The sequence below is a fragment of the Microtus ochrogaster genome, unplaced genomic scaffold, assembly GCF_000317375.1.
Source record: "Microtus ochrogaster isolate Prairie Vole_2 unplaced genomic scaffold, MicOch1.0 UNK57, whole genome shotgun sequence".
NCBI classification, from domain to species: domain Eukaryota; kingdom Metazoa; phylum Chordata; class Mammalia; order Rodentia; family Cricetidae; genus Microtus; species Microtus ochrogaster.
In genome coordinates, this window is record NW_004949155.1 from 1,068,710 (window position 1) to 1,087,152 (window position 18,443).

The 18,443-nt window shown below is 40.7% G+C and overlaps 1 protein-coding gene across 1 annotated transcript in view; it reads left to right on the forward strand.

The window, feature by feature from the left end:
* Nucleotides 1–405: 405 nt before the first annotated feature.
* Nucleotides 406–18,443, forward strand: part of Nexmif (neurite extension and migration factor) — a 141,428-nt gene continuing 123,390 nt past the window's right edge. The window contains exon 1 of the mRNA XM_013354666.2: nucleotides 406–1,028. The gene's annotated coding sequence lies outside the window, so the exon portion shown is untranslated. The remainder of the gene's footprint in view (nucleotides 1,029–18,443) is intronic.

The window sequence follows — 18,443 nt, forward strand, 5'->3', positions numbered from 1 at the left end:
GGCCGCGCAGTGCGCGCTCCCGGACGTCTGAGGGGACCGCAAGGAGGGACAGACGGACAGGGTGGGAGGGGGGGACACATGAGGAAGGGACCGCAGTGAGGGTAAGGAGAGAGCAAGCAGAAAGGGAGGGTTGTGGTGGGGAAGAAGGGTAGGGAGGGGAGCGCGTCCAACAAGAACAGCCCTGTTGGAGGAAACAATGGCAGGGGCAAAAGCGATGGTGGCAGCCCAGGCAGCCCCACTCTGGGCACCTTTCTGAATGGGCAGAAGCAGCTCTGGAAGCAGAGGGGAGCAGGCAGCGCCCGCAGAGGCTCTGAGCCAAGCAGCCCAGGGAGGAGAAGGGGGAGGAGGAGGAGGAAGAGGAGGAGGAGAAAAGGGGAGGGGAGGAGGGGGCCGAGGCAGGGGGAGAACCCGGGAAGGAAAACCAGTAGCATCAGCAGCAGTCACTGCCGCCGCCACCACAGCAGTCAGTGGCAGTAGCGGCAGTGGCAGCATTTAGCAAGAGCTTTCCCAGCGCTAGCGGCAGTCGCAACCACCCTCTGCCTGTCTCTGTCGCGGACGGCCGCAGCCACCGCGCAGAGAGGGCTCCAGGCGCTGTGCGGGCAGCAGCCCGCGAGCTAGGTCGTCCCGGCGCCAGCGAGCTAGTGGGCGAGCCGGCGGGCGAGCGAGCGGCGCGGTGAGAGGAGCGCTGAGCCGGCGGGCGGCGGTGGAAGCTCTGACTTCCCGCGCCGGAGCCCGACAGCTCTGACTCAATCTAGTGCGGCAACGGCGACGGCGGCAGCGGCGGCGGAACCTGAGCGAGCGAGCTGAGCGAGGCGCGTCCACCTGGCGGGCCCCGCGCACGGAGCAGAAGCAGAGGCAGAGGCAGAGGCAGAGGCAGCGGCAGCGGCAGCAGTGAGCGGGAGCAGCAGCGGCAGCTCGACCAGCTGCAGCGACGGTGGCAGCCCCAGCCTTGACTGCGGTCGCTACAGCTAGGGACGCCGGCAGTCGGAGCCGCCAGCGACGTGCGCCTCGGGGAGGCTGCCTGCGAGGTGAGTGTGAGCGCTGCCACCCAGCCTGCCCCCTGTTACCCCCCAGGCCTTCCCGCTGGCTCCCAGGCCGGTGGGCGCGGGGAGGCGGCAGCTGGAGGGGGGGTGGGTGCGAGCAACTGAGCGAGAAGCTTGCGAGAAGCCGAGCCAGGGAAGCCAGCGGGGAGGACGTGTGTATGCGCGCGGATGGAGTGCGTGCGGTGTCTGTGTGCGCCAGGGAGCGAAGCCGCCGGGGCGATGGAACCCGGCTCGACCCGCCAAGCGAGCGCTGCAATCTAGGAAAGGCCTGTGTGCCGCCTCCGCCGCCGCCGCCGCCGCCGCCGGGGAAGGGGGAGGGGAGGGAGCGGGTCGGGCCGCTTGCTCGCACGCCGCAGGGTAGCAGGAGCCAGCCGAGTGCCACCTCCCTTCAGCCTGGCGACCCTGAGGGGAGCCCCGGCCAGCCGGGGCGCAGGGCACGGCCGAGGCACGCTTTGGAGCGAGCGGGAAAACCCACGCGGTGGCCTCGGCCGGCGTCCCGGGCGAAGGCGCAGAGGTGCGAAGCCGGGGTGCCGACGCCTCCCCCGACCGGCGCTCCCGCGCGCTCAGGGCGCCTCTGGCCACCTCGCAGCGCCACCGCGCCACCACAGCTCGCACTACCCAGCCAAAGCCAAAGGCGGCGAGAAGAAGTTAGGGACCCAAGCGAGCCTCGCCCAGCTTGTCACCTTTGCTGAAATTGGCCAGCTGCCCCTTCCCGCTCTCCCAGGCTGTCCGACAGCCGCTGTTCTCCGGGGCTTCTGGAGCCCCCGGCTGCCGCGCCTGCATTCACGCAGTCTCTACTCGGTCCCAGGCAGCCGGCGCCCAGGGAAGCCATGGGGCGGCCCCGCAACCGGAAAGTGTGCAGACCGCACAGTTCAGCCCAGGAATCCAGTGGTTTCTGCATGACTGCTCCTGGCTGACTTGTAAGGGACCAAGCCACCCGTGCAAGGCTTTTGGTCTTTTTCAAAGTTTTTTTTTTTAAAAAAAAATCAGTCGAGATCCACATTTTGACACCAGCACTCCAGATTTTTGTCTAGCTTCTGGTAGCATTTTGAAATGACCGAGTCTCATAGTTTGCTTCTCGGCTTTGGCTACTACTAACATGTTGAAATCTGGGCACAACGGCACACTTAGCCGTGTTTTTAACGTTCCATTTTCTAGACTTGTCTGAGAATACACAATTGTGTGTGGGGTTGGCAGGACCCTTTTTTTAAAAAATAAAAAATCTATAAAATACTTTAGTCCTGGGATTTGAAAAACTGTTTTAGTTGGAGAAGCAGAGTGTGCTAACAGTTCCCGGAATGTTTTGCTTGGGGAATAAAAGGTGCTCCAATGGTTTTCTCTGAACTGCAAGAGACCATTTGGGGCTTGTGGGGTGAATCGTACTTCTTTCCACATGGGTAACGTGACCAAACATTTTATTCCCAGCAGTGGCGTTCTTAAGGCTGAGAATTTACACTTATCGAAAAATATATTTTTAGAAAGAAACAAAAAAGCCCCAAGTAACTGTCATTTTACATATTAACTAGAAAACCGGCTAATCAAATAAAACTGGCTGAGTGTCTGAAACTCTATCCCAGAGAAATATGTGGCTGTGAATATAATTAACCATCTGTCTAGTGAGCAATTTAAATTTGGGCTGGTACATTTTTATTACAGTCTCTAATTTCTGGAAGACTTGTACATTTTCCCCAGCACTAACAACAAAAGCGTATTTGCTCACTAGGTCAAAAATTTACTTCTGTGGTGGTGGGATTTCCCTTCTATCCCCACCCCTATCACTTATGTATCTCCACACTCCTTGACCAGGGAGGTCAAAATAAACCTCTTGTTTTTTGCAAGTAACATATTTACAATGAGGGAATTCAAAGCAGCTCCGGCAGCTAGTGATTAGACATTTTTGTTTCTTGGAAATACTTTGCAAAATTTTACCTCCCACAGAACCTAGATAGATTGCATGCATTTAAGTTGAAAAGATAATAATTTTTTGTGTTCAAATGGGGTAGGGTGATTTAACAAAATTTGTAAGAATTGAGATTTGATTTCACTTACTTCTTTTTTTCTACTTAATTCTTTTTGTAGGTTTCCCCCACGCTTGGCTACTTTTGCTGTCTCCATATCCCCCACACATAAGCTCTCAAAAATCATACCCTTTTGTCCCTTTAGGTAGCTTTTTACATTAGCAGTATCAGATCTGTGATTTTTAACAATGTCAAAAAAACCTGCTTTTTTGAAGATCAAAATTCAAAATATGAAAAAACACAAAAGGATGTTGTGCATACTTATTTTTTCATGTAGTATGATTTTAACTTGAAAGTAATTACCTGAAAAATCTGAAGAGTTTGGGGGGAAAGATTAGATTTCACAGACTCCAACCAAATAGCTATTGTTAACATAATTAAAAAGAAGCCCAGATTGATTGTGCAGCAGGCCAGAGAAAGACATTTAAAAGAAGATACTTTTAAAACAAATATTTGCCTAAATTACAGCTCTGATAAATGGGTAACAATTATATAAGCACATGGCAGAATTTGACATATGTCAAGTCTGTTAAATAAATCAGCCTGTTCAATGAATAAATCTTTGATGCATCAATGCTTTTTAACACACACATGTGCACATACAGGCACACACGTGCAAACCTGTAATCGCCCCATTGCCAAAGTCAAATAACTGCAGAACACTGCTGCTTTCTGTTTTACTCACTGTCTTTCTCCCATCTTTTTCCTTTTTTTTCACAATCTGATTACCTGTTAGCTACCCAGAGAGCAGAGAGAACTAAAGATGTGCTGTCGCTTCGCTTCGCTTGTGTTTACGGAGGTAAAAGAGAGAAAGAAAAAGCGATAACGGCTGGATTTCAAACACTCAGAGACAAGCTCATGGAACTCTAACACAGTCATTGTGGAGGTTCTAGTCTCACTCAAGTATTTGCTTAGGGGAGTGAATGTCTTAACCAAGGAAGCATTGATTGCAGCTTCTCCATTCCTAAATCCAGTACTAGAGTTTTTTTTTCCTTCTGCAAGCCCCTTCCTTTGTAGTAGGAGATTCTAGTTGGCCTTTGACTGTTATATGTAAACCTTTTTATCTGTTGGCACACATGTGGTTAAAATGTTCCTGCTGGCAGGAAGCAAAAGAAAGAGAAAGATCAAAAGGATGATAGGGAAAAGGAATTATTCACTAAGAAGTAAGACATTTGGGGCTTATTTGTTTTTCCCATCTTGGATTTCAGATTTAAACTTTAAATTTCATTTTATTATTTTATTTCCTCCGAAAAGTTGAGCTCTGTAGGTAATAGTTCCTCACCAGAGCACCTTTTCAAACCCAAGGTCACAAGGTTAGACACAAAGAGCTTAGCTGGTTTTCAGGACACTTATCCAGAGCCGTTTGAAAACAAAGCAAAGAACCTTGGACAAGAGCACAACTTCAGACTTCCTTAAGTTCATACCTTCACTACTATCCAGAAAATGTGTTTTCAGACACAGATGAACATTCCTGTCTTATCAAACAATGTCAACCTTATGCAGCAGTATGCATGTCACGGCTTAGGGAAGGGGCAGTTAGGGGAAGCGGCCTTTCTAAGGCCAGCTCCAGGTAGAGGCGACAGCCTTTTGTCTCTTCCCTATTTATGCACAGTGATTCACAGACTTTGGCTAAGGAATGTGCCCCTTTTTTCCTTTGTAAGTGATATGATCTTTCCTTTCCTTGCTCTAGTAGAAAAGGAGAGCTAGTGTTTGTGTTGTTTCTGTTGTGTTCTATTTCATACCTCTTTTTTTCCCATGCTGAAGATGGAGCACAGCACCTCGTATATGCCAGACAAGTACTCTACCACGGAGCTACATTCTCAGCCATTGGTGTTTCTGTTTTTGATTTTAGTTTTGAGATGGGGTCTTACTTGTAGCCCAGGCTAGTTTTGGACTTGTGATCCTCCGACCTCTGCTTCCTAAATACCATCATTACATACATGTACCACAAAACCTGGATGAATTCTTGAGACCAGCTACTATGCACATGATCATTTTTCTTAAATGACATGCCTGTAGATTCTTATTTCTCTCCATAAGAAGAGTTTGATGTAAGCAATTATGTACCATTTTCTCAAGTACCCCCAAATCCTATTTTAAATGTCAGCTTCTTTCTCCCAGTGCTTTTTTTCAAGTGCCGCACAAACTAGCTTAAGAAAGAAAGTTATCCTGATGTTTATCTGGAGAGTGTTTAGAGAACAAAATTTGTACACTGAACCCAAATGTTGTAGTAATTTGACCCACGCTCCATCAAGAACAAGCATAAAGCCAGATGTGGTATAGTACCTCACTCAAGAGGCAGGGGCAGGAAGAACCTGAGTTTGAGGCCAGCTTTGGAAACTGAGTTCAAGGCAATCTTGGGATATATAGTGAGACCCCGTCTTATTTTTTTTTTTAAAAAAGGAATGGTTTGCATACAGCCCTATGTTCAATGCTTAGAAACGTCTAAACTGGACATAGTGGTGTAATCCCAATATTCAAGAAGAAAAGGTAGGAAGACAAGAGTTTAAAGGCATCCTCCAGTAGATAGCAAGTTTGAGATCATCCGGGATACACAAGACTCTTTCCCGTGGAGATGGAGGGAGGCTGAAAGAGGGAGGGAAGGGGAGAGAGGGGACTGAAGGAGGAGGAGGAAGATGACAAGGAGGAGACCAATTTTATTTGGAGGAAATTAAAGTATTTTCTCTATTTGAGATTATCAGTAGGTTAACATATGTTGTGGCATGCTTATTTTAATCCTAAACAATTCTATTAACTTGAAGTATAAGACACCTTTACATTAAGAAACTGTATTTCCTAATTTGAGATGATAATTAACTTGCAAAACTTGGTAGAATAATGAGCTTCAGAGATACAATGACTCTTTAACCTAGTTCATTCAACCTTTGCCAGCTAAGAGGCTGTAGAGGCTGTAGAGAGCCTCGAAAGGATTGGTGCTTTGTGTCCAACAGAATTGGACTATCCGGTTCAAAGATATCACTACAAAATGGAATTCTGTGTTTGTACTAATGCATGCACTTCACGAGGTACCATCTATACACTGGAAGAGTGCCTGTTCTTACTTTCATGAAAGCCTGATAAGAGCTGGGGCTGGAGAGACGGCTCAGAGGTTAAGAGCACTGACTGTTTTTCTAGAAGACCGGAGTTTGATGCCCAGCACCTACATGACAATTCATTACCATCCCTAACTCCATTTCCCAACGCATCTGATACACACTTCTGGCCTCCTAGGGCACTAGACATGTACATAGTACACAGACATACAGACATACAGAATACCACTCCCATGAAGTAAAATACTTAAAAGAAATTTAAGAGATAACAAGGTTAAAGTTTATCAGGAAAACCTTAGGGTTATCCTGACCCCTTCATATAGACGAAGAGAAAGATGTAGTGCTAAGGGAAGAATGGATAAGAGCCAAGATGATCTTTTAAGCTGTCTGCCTCCCAGTCCTAAGCATCTCTGATTGACTTTTATTGCTCTGAGGCTACGGTGAATAAAACTGTGGTTTTTAGTCTAAATATGATCAATCGTGGAATGATTATGTAAACAAGAAGGAAAAAGAAAAGCCAGTTAGGAGTGCTTTTTGTAAATATTTTCAAGCTCTTGTTACTTAGTTGACTATTACCAAATCCGTTGTTAAAACCAGCCTACCTTCAATACCTCAACTAATAACTAGAGCTTGAGAGATTAACCAAAACCAGGAAGAATGGCCCGGGGATTACCTAAAAAGCAAAATTTGAAAGTGAATTTCTGTTTCAGTCCGTGTATCAATAATTAACTTACCGTTCTCTCCTCTGAGGTAGCCTAAACTTTGTAGTACTACGGAGGTTTTTTCTGTCTCTTTTCCCAATATTTGCCATGTTTTTTTCAGGCACATGTGTGATTTATTAACCCAGGAATCAGTCTCGATGACTTGTCTGAGCAGAAACTCACTTTCTCTTTAGCTATTAAGTAAACGAAGCACATTCGAAAGATATGTTGCCTTACTAAGCAGCGGAGTAGAAAAAGGACTGTCACTATTTAGCCCAGTGGTCGCTTATTGTGGTATGAACTGGTACAAAAATTCGAGGGCCTTTAAGTGTGTGCTCTTCAGAGAACTGCATATTTATATACACATACACAGTATGTGCATACTGTGCATTTCAAGAAGTCCAATCATCCATTGTGAGTTAAAAGCCTCGGCATGACCAGGCAGTGGTTGAGCATGCCTTTAATCCCAGCACTTGGGAGGCAAAAGTAGGTGTATCTCTAAGTTCGAGATTAGCCTGGTCTACAGAGCAAGTACCAAGACAGCCAGGGCTGTTACATAGAGAAACCCTGTCTCGAAAAACAAACAAGCAAACAAACAAAAACAAGAGTCTGAACTGCCTTTCCCCCAGTTGTTACAGAAATCCTATTGCATGCCTGTCATGGTCAACAGTAGCTTGAAATGAAAGCCATGAAAATGACTCTCAAAAAACAGTATTAGTATACTCATGGTTCATAGCCCTCAGCTACTGTTCCAAATATTTTTCTGATTAACCTTCATAGGCATTTTTATTATGAAAAAGAGCCACTTAATACTCGATTGGGCATTGCTGTTCTTACCCTAAATAAGTTGCCTCATTTCAACAAACCCTAGACTTGTTAACTCGAAAAATCTTAAAAATTATTTTTCATGTACATGTATGTAAAAATAATTAATGAAAAAAGAAACTGTAGATGTGAAAGAGCAATGGGGGTTTATGGGAGGGTTTGGAGGTAGAAAAGGTTGGGGGGAAATGATATAATTATAATCTCAAAAACAAAAGAAAAAAGATGGAAACAAAAATGTGTTCAGCTTTTACCCTAACAATTTATGCATTAATACATTATATTCCATAAAAGCTCCATCGTGTTCATTTTGCCCCACCCTCTCTCTTTTGTGTTTTTCTGTCTATAGGTTTTACTTAGCCAAAGGGGTTAACCAAAATAGAAAACTATTCTTGGTACCAATTGTTAGGTGTGGTGAAGGGGTCAGAGAGGGAAATGACAGATACGTTCATGAGACCCCTGGGATTCATGGGCCGTTTGGAGTATTAGTCATTGTGGAGTGACTTAAAAGATTTCCTCCTGGAACTCTAATATCATATACTAAATGCAAATCTCTGGAAGCACCACAAAAATAAATATATGCCACAACTGTGCCTTGTAGTTGGAATGGTAATACGTAGAATAAATGTTTGTGGCATTTTGTCTTAGCAGTTTGGAAAGTTAATATAATCTAATACTTGATGGGTCTATTAGTTATCATTTATAGTATATCTCATCAAACATTTTTGAGCATATATTATCTGCTAAGCACTGGGATATTGAAGATAGAGACAGAAAAAGAACAAGATGAATTGTCCTGTCATAGGAAATTAGGTGGTTGTGTCTTTTACCTACCTTTTTTCTAATTCAGTGCATTTTTCTACTGTCTCTGTCTACTGTGTCTTTGGAAACTAACTAAAGTTGTCTTAACACAGAAATTCCTCAGCAAATAGATCCAAAACTGGACGGAGACAGGATTGCCAGCTTCTGTGGCATAAATTGTTTCTGTTTTTATATCCTTCTTTGTTTTAATGGGCCCCATTTAATAGAGAGCAACATTTTTCTTTTCCTTGCAATTCTGAGGGAAGATGTTCCATCATTGATTTCATTGGTGATGTAGAATTGCAAATAGCTTTCATCATTATGTGTCTATTACCAGAGAACACAGTCTGTACATGCTGGTGTATTGCAGATGTCATTGTGTATGAGTTTGAATGTATGAGAAGGCCAGAGATGGACATCGAGTGTCTTCATCAATCATTATCCACTTTGTTGTGTTTTAAAATGCAAATTTTAAATTTTATTGAAAATTAAGATTGAAATTAATTTTATTCTTTGACAGCATCATACATATATAATGCATTCTGATCATTCTGACCCCTCATCCTGTATTATTTGCTTCCCATCCTTGCTAAGGCCTCTCTGCAAGTCCCTTTCCCACACTTATGTTCGTTTGTTCCCTTTATTTTTTGAGACAGGTCTCTCACGAAACCTGGAGCTTGTCAATTCGCTAAATGGGCTTTGCCAGCAGCTCCCGGGATCCTCATGCCTCCTCTTCTCTTGTGCTGGGATTACTGTGCATAATTTTTTATGTGGATGCTGGAGATGTGAACTTAGGTCCTCATGACTGTGCAGTAAGCCCTTTTCCAATCTAATGCTCCAATGCCCCAGTATCCCAGTTGTTTACCTTTGAGTTGGTTAGTTTTTAACTCTTGGTGGATAGTTTCATTTTTATACTATGGCTACTATTTTTCAATAAATCTTACCCAAAACAGAGTGGTTTAAAATAATATAAATTATTATTCAGTAGTCATGGATGTCAGTAGTCTGAACTGCTATTTCACTCGCTAAAGTCAAGGTGTGAAAATAGCCGCATTCCTTATGAGACCACAGGAGGAAACTCTAGTTCCATCCACTTTCTAGCTCCTAGATGCTACTTATATTTCATGTCGTGTTGAAGACCTTCCATATTCAAAGCTTCCAGTGGATGATTAAATCCCCACATCTCATCCCTTCAGTCTTGTTTCCAATTATTGCCCTTCTTCCTCCCCTTTCCACTTAGAAATACCACTACAGTTGTATTGAGTTTGCCTGAATGGACTCTCGCCCCAACTAGTTAGTTGACTTGCCACCTTAATTCTATCTGTAATATTAATTCCTCTTATATCATATAACCTAAATTTTCACAGGTTCTGGCGGTAAGATTTTTGAAGGGCAGTTGGTCTGCCTCTCACAATTAGTTAATTTTGGTTTTAATTTTTATTTTGCAATAAATGATAGAATTAATAATAATAAATAATTAATAGAACCAATAGATTGGCAGGAAAGGACAGAGGGGCCTTATGTACCCTTGACCCAGTTTTTCCCATTGTTACATCTTGCATAACCATGGTATAATTTCAAACATCACATATTTGGCTTTGAAATAGTGACTGTGTACAGTTCCATGCCTGCCACCATATCACATATGTATATTTGTATAACTACCAACATAATAAAGAACAAGTATTATTTATCACAAGAGATTTTCTTGTGTTTTACCCATTGTAGTTTTTATACTTTTACTCTGTGCCATATCAAACTTGCATACTCACATTTCTGTTTTCCATATCCATAGTTTCTTTATTCCAACAATATTACATGAATGAAGTCATAGAGATATGAACTTTTCACACAGCATAAAGGCCCAGCTCCACTTGAGCTTTTTTTTTTAAATTGTTTTGTTTAAGAAAGGATCTGACTCAGCAGCCCTGGCTATCCAGCACTTGCTGTGTAGATATCCGCTTGTCTCTGCCTTCTGAGTTCTAGGATTAAAGGTGTGCATCACCAAGCTCAGTCACCCAGTTTGTTTTGTGTATAAGTAATTCATCCTTTCTTGCTATTCAACAGTTTTGTATGTGATTATCACAGTTTAGTTCTTCACCTGTTGAGAGACTTGTCTACACTCTAGTCTATCAACAACAAAACTGTTGTGAGCATTAATGTACAGGGTTTTTTTGTTTGTTTTTTCAGGACAGGGTTTTGCTGTAGCTTTGGAGCCTGTCCTGGAACTAGCTCTTGTAAACCAGGCCTTGAGCTAACAGAGATCCATATGCCTCTGCCTCCTGAGTGCTGGGATTAAAGGTATGTGCCACCACCCAGTTTAATGTACAGATTTTTGAGAGAACAGAAATTTCCTTTTTCTGTGATAAATTTTTTGGATAGGATTTCTGTTTTGTATGTAAGTACATGTTTAGTTTCTTAAACTATAAACTAGTTTTGAACTTTTAAAAATAAACTACCCTAAGTTGGGCATAGTAGCTCATGCCTATAATCTCAACACTTGGGAGCCTGAGATAGGAAGAGCTTGAGCTGGAGAACAACCTGAGTTACATAATAGATTCAAGTCCTGTTTGGTCTGCACAGGAAGAAACTAGAAACTGGTGAGAGAGAGAGAGAGAGAGAGAGAGAGAGAGAGAGAGAGAGAGAGAGAGAGAGAGAGAGAGAGAGCGCATTTTCTAGAGTGCCTGCATGTAACTTATTATAGCGTACTAAGATTGACATTTTGGCTGCTTTAGTAAATTATAAAAACTTTGCCTTCTTTAACTTACTTTACCCTTCCCTATTTATAACATAATGGTTTTAGATATTTCTTCACTATGTATTTATAACTATATCAGATAGTGTTATAATTTTTTGCTCCAGCTGTAAAACATAATTGAGAAAGGTTACCCTTTCTCTTTGTGCTGTTTGTTCTTCCTGAGGTTCTAAGATCATGTCTTTTGCACTTTCCTTTCTGTTTAGAGAACTTTCTTTAACAATTCTTTCAGGGCAGTTTTTCTAGCAAGAAATTCTAATTTTCATCCATTTGAAAATTTCTTTATTGCTCTTTAATTCCCCAAAGTACATTTTCACTGACTCAAGGTTGACAGTTCTTTTATGAATGTGCTTGAGAAATATGTCATTCCATTCTAGCTCCCATGGATTCTGATGAGAAATCTGCTGGCACTTTAACTATTTTCCCTCGTAGATAAGGTTCCATTTTTCCCTTTACTGCTTTCAAGATTTTAAAGCAGAAATGTGGCCATGATGTGCCTCGGCGTGGCATTCTTTGACTTTACTTACTTCGAAATATAGCTGGCTTCTTAAACATGTGGGTTTATGTCTTTTGCAAATTTTAAAACTTTTTAAATTAGTCATCATGGCTTTAAATCCCCAGCCCACTCTGATCATTCTTGGCTCCCTGTGATCACCGGAAACTTTTTACTTTAGTCCTATATTTCCCAGAGGCTCTGGCCATTTTCCCCAGCCTAGTCTTTCTCTCTCACTCAGACTCAATGATTCCCATCATCCTATCAAGGCAACTGATTCTTTTCTCAGTACTCTCAATTTTACTATAGAGAAGTTATTGTGTTACTGTAATTCTAAGTAAAATTTATTTTATTTTTATTACTTATTTCTCAATTTCTACTTTTTTCTATATATGCTCTGCTTTTATACTTTGTATTTTCTCTTTGTTCCAAAAGTACTTATAAATGGCAATTGAACCATTTTTGTCAACTAGTTTTAAAGTCTTCAGTAATTCTATTTATTTTCATCTTTCTTTCTCCTTTGTTTGATTTTCAATACATCCCATTTGCAGTTTCCCCTCCCTTCTCTCCTCCCAGGTAATTCGGATATCTTAGTCATTTGGGTTTGAATACCAGTTTCCATTCAGTTTGAGATCTTCTGTTTCATAGTGCGGGGATGTTTTTCCTTGCTTTATTGTTTTGTTTTGTCTTTGAGGCAGAGTCCCATACTGTAGTCGAGGCTAGCTTGGAACTCACTATATAACTCCGACTGGCCCAGGATTTATGACAGTCCTCCTGCCTTGACCTTATGAGTGCTGAAATTACTGAGCTACGATGATTACTGAGCTTGAGGAATAATTTATTTTATTGGTTTTATTTCTTTTTATTTTACAAGTACACCTGCATGTATGTACACAGCATGTATATTGGTGGCCATGTAAGACAAGCAGCTTCACTCCGACTTCAGATTTTTTAAGTTGTGAAGCTGAAGCTTGCATGACGGTTAACTGTTTCTATTTTGAGTCTCGGAAATGCTCAAGTGAGCTTCCCAGAGCCCCACTATGCATCACTCTGATTCACTGTGATGATTATAAGCCAGGCCTTGATCTTTTCTCTTGGGTTTCTCTATCAATGGTCTTTTTAAACAGGAGATAATGGAAAACCTTACTTCCAAATGTGTGAAGCCTGTCTTTATCCATTGCATTTAACACTCTGTTCCACCTGACTTCCTTCCCAACCTACTTCTTCTCAATTATCAATAATGCCTTTTGTTGTACAGGATCTGTATGTTCTTTGACTGAAGCTGTTTTCCTGACATATTGTGTGGCTAGAGCAAGGTCATAGCTGCCCTGGAAGAGTACAGCCTGGATCCAGTACTTCAGGTACACCAGACAAGAGAGACTTGAGTTCCTGTGTGTGAAAGGGAATCAGAATAGGAAGAAACACTTAAAAAGCAACCATTATATTATAAGGTAACCTCCAAAAGAAAAGAGAGTTTAAAGCTGAAAGATGAGTGAAGAAGAATGGCAAAAGGGGCCAGGGCTGGACATCAGGAGACAGTGAGTTGTTTAAAAAAATGGATTCAATGACTAATAAATATGCAACGAAGAGAATAAGACTATAGATATTTCTTCCAAGTTGAGATGGTAAAGATGATATTTTGATGACTATGGTATTAGATTGGGAGAGGAAGCTAAGTGGGGGGGGGCATAAAAAGCTTCTCTTCATTACGTTCAACTTCCACAATAAGCTAAGTTACTATGAGGGAATAAATTCAGAAAACCGTGTTCTCCATATGATTCCGGGAAACCAGAATATGACTTAGGTTCAGAAAGGATTGATACAATAACAAATACCACAAAAGGGTAAGTGGCTGGAGGAGACAGCCTCTGTCTGGACAACAGAACTCAGTTAAACAGAAGAACTTGATTGATATTTTAGTAGAGGGTGAAAGCAGAAGCATCCAGGATCCCTAATCTTGAAAGACAGGCATTTGTTCAATTTTTGACTTAAAGACTAGAACAGAAATGTGTTGAGTTACTTTGGTAACTTTGATGTATCAAGGCTCTGGGACCTCCATCTTATCTCAGTGACTGTCTTTATTTTTCGTTCTCTTGTTATTTTTCCTCCGCTTTTCTAGTTCTCTAGTTTTAAGGTTAACTTCATTTGTCATTTATCAAAATAATCCTTGAAGGGAAGGAGTATAGCTCAGTAATAGAATGCATTCAAGGTCCTGAATTTGATCCTAGAACCATATAAAAGAAAAATCCATTAATATGTCACAAATACTGAAGTATATAGAAAAATATCCTACATTCTTTTAGATTTATGCATTGCTTTGTTTTGAGTAATCAAAAGCATTGCAAAGCACTGAGAGTGAATGATATGACAAACATACCTGGATACATCCTCATCTTGACAAATTTTAACATTTTGAATGGAGTTTTGCTTTCAATTGTTATCAGAAAGAGAAAATGAAACATACCAGACAGTTTAAGTTCTGTCCCCGAACCCAATCCAGTCCTTACTGAGCCATCTCCCCAGTAATGGTGATAGATTTTTGTTTTAGGCAGTTTATCATATTAAGACAACAAAGTTCAGAGATGAAACAAATTGAATGTCACACAGCAAAAAGGTATGATGCTGAAGTTAGAAATAAAATAAGTGGGCCTGAAAAACTTGCTCAGTGGTTAAGGGTGTTTGCTGTTCTTGCAGAAATTGGAGTTTGGTCCCAGCATGCATTTCCGGTAGCTGACATGTATCTGTAACTCCAACTTCAGGGAATCTTAGGCTCTCTTCTTGCCTCCATGTGCACAACCCTACATTCAGACAAATACATTACATATAATTAAAAATAAAATAGTAATTAAAATAAAATGAAAGTGTCATTATCCTTGATATCTTAATTTTATACATTTCTGTTGGTCTGTCTGTCTCTCTCTATATATATATATCTGTCTATCTTTCATGTGTTATATGTATGTAGGCACATATATGTTATAGTGAGTGTGTTGAGACAAGAGGGTAGCTTTTGGGAGTTAGTTTGTTCCTTTCACCATCTGAAGGTATAGATCCCAGGCTTGGTAGCAAGCACCTTTACCCAACAAACCATCTTGTCAGTCTTTATTTCAGGTCTTGGGTATTGTAAAGTTGAAAGTTAACCCACTGGAACTCATCTGTACTTCTACTCTAATCAATTTACTTTGGTACTGGTTTGCCCTTGCTGTCTTTATATCGGCCAAATGTCAATTCACAGTAGTTGTTATGAAGCCTTGCCAATTTCAATTTTTCAGTTCTCATCTCCAGCCTTTTGTGCCTTTTGTGCAGGGCTAAGAAGTCACTAGAGTCATGGTAGCTGCTAGTTACATTTTCACCCCAAATTTGTCCAAGGATATTGTGCATTTGGAAAGAGATGATATTCATTTACTACTGTGAATCAGTGAGGACTCCAGGACTGGGAACATTCCAGCCTTATTTTACTTCTTAACAATTTATTTTTATTTTTATTTATTATTCTTTCATACATTGCGTCCACATTGCAGTTTTAAATCAGAAAAGACAAACTTCTCTGTAAAGAACCATCGTTCCTGTCAAAGGTTTTTCATTTAAAAATATCTATTTTTAAAACCACGTAGCTACAGGCTCCTATTTTTGAGAAGCATGTCAAAAATATATATCAGGAAAAAGATAAATGATGCTGAGAAAACATGTTATCCACATGTGAAAGAATGAAGCTAAATACATGCCTTTTATCCTGCACAAAAATCAATTCAAAATGGATAAAAGACCTTAACATAAGATATGAAACTCTTAAACTTCTAGAAGGAAACATAGGTGGAACACTTGAAGATATAGATATAGGTAAAGACTTCATTAAAAGCACAGGAAATAATCAGCAGAGTGAAGAGACAGCCTACAGAAAGAGAGAAAAATTTTTGTTAACTATATGTCTGTCTTTTTTTGTCAACTTGAGACAACCTAAACTCAGTTGAGAAAATGCCTCTATTAGCCTGCAGTCAAGTCTGTAATGGATTTTCAAAATTACTGGTGTGGGAAAGTCTAGCACATTATGGGTGCAGGGCATTACTTTTCTGTCGCTGTGCTAAAACACTATACCAAAGGTAGCTTATAGAAGGAGGAGGGTTATAAGTTACAGAGGGATAAGGGTCCATCACCATCATGATGAGGAAACATGACAGCAAGCATCAGGCATAGAGGCTGGATCAGCAAGCTATGGGCTTACATCTTCAACACAAGCATGAAGCAGAAAGCAAGCACTGGGTATAGCGTAAGGCGTTGAAACCTCAAAGGCCACTCCCCAGGGTTATAAACTTCTTCCAGCAAGTCTACACCTCTTTTACCTCTCTAAACAGTGCCACCAACTGGGGGCCAAGTGTTCAAATACATGAAAGACATTGGAAGACATTCTCATTCAAACCACCATAGAAAGATTCTTTAAAAATACGTACTTAACTTCCACGTACTGCAGCTATACCACTACTGAATTTTTAGTCAGTATATCAACAAAAATGTAGATACTTGTTCATTCATTTTCACTGGTGCACTATTCATAATAGCCAAGGTATGAAACCATCCTAGGTGTCCATCAGTAGATGAATGGGTAAAAAAATGTAGGATTATATATACAATAGAATTTTATCTAGCTTTTAAAAAAGAATGACCAATGCCATTTGCAGGGAAATATGTCCGACTCAAAAAGACAAATATTGCATGTTTTCCATAAACCCAGGGACTACACTTAAACACAAATGCATCAGCACATGTGATACATATGGTACAATCATTGAATCAATAATTATATAATTAATTGTTCTGTTCTTTACTCATATTTATGTCAGGATCCTATTCAGTATAGCACATTACATTTAGTCATGGTATTTATGTAGATTCTTTTTGAGCGTGACAATGTAGTATTTTGAAAGAAAATTCCTCCAAAGGGAGTGGCACTATTAAGTGGTATAACTTTGTTGGAGTAGGTGTGGTCTTATAAGAGGAAATGTGGAAATGTGTCACTGAGGAGGTGGGATTTGAGGTCTCCTTTGCTCAAGCCATACACAGTGTGACACACAGTTCACTTCCTGTTGCCTAAGGGTCAAGATGTAGGACTCTCGGCTCTTTCTCCAGCACGACAACTGCATGTCACCATGTCCACAATGATGATAATGACCTACACCTCTGAAACTGTAAGCCACTCTGGTTAAATGTGTTTCCTTTATAAGAGTGTCATGGTCATGGTGTCTCTTCACAGCAATTAAAACCCTAACCAAGACAGACAGACTTAGTACCAGGGATGGGGTATTGCTGTGAAAGGTCGGACCATGCCTTTGTTTGAAGGAATATGGACCTTGGGTCTGTGGATTAGAAAAGCAGTTGGACCCTTTATGTGCTGCAATAGGAGCCCTAAATAAGTCAGACAATTTTTCAGACTTTCTTTGTTTTTGATGACCTTTACAATTTTCAATATTGCTGTTCAGGTATTAGGTAGAATATACTTGTCTTGGGATTTTCTTGGTGCTTTTTCCATGATTAGACTTGGATCACATATTTGGATGAATAACAGAGGTAATGTTTAATGAAACATGCTGTTAACATAACACTTGATATTGACTGTGATCACCTGGCTGAGGTACAGGCTTCTTCTGCGTAAAGTTGCTCCCTCCATGTTTATAATGGACTTTCTGAAAAGAATAAATTTTGATACCTTATACTTTAAAGAGGGAAGGTTTTTTATGATACTCCTTGATAGAATATCTACATGAATTAGTTAGAATTCTTGTGCAGTAGAAATGTTTCTATTCTCATTTGATATTTATTTGTTTGTTAAATCATTGTTTATATCAACAGTAACTCATGCATATTTATTTCCAACTTTGGGCTCTTGTCCAATACTATTTTATTTCCCTTGTATTTCAAATTATTCCAGCATTTTTTTTGTTTAGGGGCATTTTCAGTTGGATATTGTGTCCCTTTGAGATGTGTGGGTTTTGCTCTACTACTGTCTTCCACTAGAAACAAAGCAAAGCAAAACAAAGCAACATATCTCTTTCATTTGATAACTCATCATATTTCTGCAAACATCTGTCTTTATACCTTCTCTAGTTCTCTCCAGACTAAACATTCCCCATCCACTCCATCAACATTCCTCCCATGACAGATTTATTGACCTCTTATTATCCTAGTTGCTTACTTCTAGAGACATTCCATTTTGTCATTTACTTGAATTACTACTTCCCTTTACTCTCCGTATCCTACACACAATCACAAAATTTAAGAGAAATTAAAGGTATTTTTTCTTCTAGAAACTGTATGTGCTGGTACCTAGTATCCAGGCTATGTCAGTGAATATGTAAATGATTGTTTAGTAATCACCCTAGGAATTTGAGGGGAAGTATGTTCTTATTTTGTGAAAGTTTAATATTTTTCAAATCTCCTTCAAAATCTAGTCTTTTGACCTTCCTCGCTTCTTCATGAAGTGAATGGCACAGGTTGTGGTCTGGAAAACTAAGTCTCAGAGACAGTGCTTTATTCACAGCTGTTGAATGAGTTGTGCACTCCTGGGTTCTTTTAACCTACTCCATTAACCTTTACATTTTGTTTAAACTTCAGCTGCATAGGCCTTCAGTTCTAGTACTAAATATTTATAGGTGGAATATCACATGTGATCTAACATATGTGAAAAAACTCTGAAATTCAAGCATTAAAAAAATCAAACTCATTTCTGTATGATAGTAGATAATGATTGATTGGTCAAGCCAAA